Genomic DNA, 1,692 nt, shown 5'->3' with positions numbered 1-1,692 from the left:
GTGTGGTGGCATGCTACCAGTTGCAATAGGGAGTCAGATGAAAGTGGGGAAGTTGTATAAAGATTTGCTTTGGCTTAGATCAGACGCTCCTAAATATCCAACCATTAGTGCAAACTCCAGTGGGCTAGGGTGACCTGAGGAAAATAAGGCCATAGCCTTAAAGGTGGTCCATTTCAAGGACTTTTCCTTTCTTGATAATGATCCATATGCAAAGGGCTCTGAAAACCAAGTTTTGTTTTGTTTTGTTTTTTGGTTTGGTATAAAAACTCATTTTGAGGCCGGGCGCGGTGGCTCAAGCCTGTAATCCCAGCACTTTGGGAGGCCGAGGCGGGCGGATCACGAGGTCAGGAGATCAAGACCATCCTGGCTAACACGGTGAAACCCCGTCTCTACTAAAATACAAAAAACTAGCCGGGCGAGGTGGCGGGCGCCTGTAGTCCCAGCTACTCGGGAGGCTGAGGCAGGAGAATGGCGTAAACCCGGGAGGCGGAGCTTGCAGTGAGCTGAGATCCGGCCACTGCACTCCAGACCAGGAGACAGAGCGAGACTCCGTCTCAAAAAAAAAAAAACTCATTTTGCAGAAAACTCTGACCTGAACTGACATAGTTATTTATAGCCTTTACTTATTCCACTTAGTTGAATATTCAAATTCACTGGAAATTTTACATTTTACTATGAAGTATTCTATTTACCATATTAACCTTTCAAAAATGTAAATACCTTGTAATTCCAACATACATCTGGCCTCCAGGGTTTCATAAGAAACTGTGGATTAGGTGTATCCTAAAAACTAAAAAGCTGTTAGTTTTATTTCATAATCATAAGCTTAACTCTGCAATCCAGTTAGGCATGGAAGGGAATAAGGAAAACATGGAACCCAAAGGGAACCGCAGTGAGAGCACAAAGATTCTAGGATCCTGTGAACAAATGGGGTGGAGGATGCTCTCCTGAGCAACAGAAAGAATGGTCTGGTGGTTAAGATAAAACACAAGTCACACTTATTAGAGCTGTCCACAGTCAGCAATGGTGATCTTCTTGCCGGTCTTGCCATTCCCGGACCCAAAGTGCTCCATGGCCTCCACAATATTCATGCCTTCACCATGCCAAAGGCCACTTGCTTGCCATCCAACCACTCGGTCTTGGCAGGGCACATGAAAAACTGGGAACTATTTGTGTTGGGTCCAGCATTTGCCATGGGCAAGATGCCAGGACCTGTATGCTTCAGGATGAAGTTCTCCTCATCAAATTTCTCCCTATAGATGGACTTGCCACCAGTGCCATATGGCATGTGAAGTCACCACCCTGACATGCAAACCCAGTAATCATTCTGTGAAAGCAGGAACCCTCATAACCAAATCCTTTCTCTCCAGTGCTCAGAGCATGAAAGTTTTCTGCTGTCTTTGGAATCTTGTCTGCAAACAGCTCAAAGAAGACGTGGCCCAAGGGCTTGCCGTTGACAGCAATGTTGAAGACCATGGTGGCGTTGACCATGGCTGGTAATACGGGGCTCCCAGTGGCAGCAGCATCTGCAAAGCTGGTGCATCCTATTTTGTAAGTACTGTAATGGCCTTTCTTTAATGAAATGGTGAGTTAAGAGCAGCGTTTGGCATGCTTTTTACATTAAAAAGTGTTATAGCTTGGTGATACGGTTTGAATATTGCTTGTCTGTCCCACCAAGAGTCAGGGTGAAAC

The 1,692-nt window shown here is 45.4% G+C and overlaps 1 pseudogene; it reads right to left on the bottom strand.

The window, feature by feature from the left end:
• Nucleotides 1-1,001: 1,001 nt before the first annotated feature.
• On the bottom strand, nucleotides 1,002-1,491 carry LOC108543585 (peptidyl-prolyl cis-trans isomerase A pseudogene; annotated as a pseudogene).
• Between the last annotated feature and the right edge of the window lie 201 nt (nucleotides 1,492-1,692).

The sequence above is a fragment of the Rhinopithecus bieti genome, unplaced genomic scaffold (genome assembly GCF_001698545.2).
Source record: "Rhinopithecus bieti isolate Rb0 unplaced genomic scaffold, ASM169854v2 scaffold_21649, whole genome shotgun sequence".
In the NCBI taxonomy this organism is placed as follows: domain Eukaryota; kingdom Metazoa; phylum Chordata; class Mammalia; order Primates; family Cercopithecidae; genus Rhinopithecus; species Rhinopithecus bieti.
This window is presented reverse-complemented; position numbering and strand designations above follow the sequence as displayed.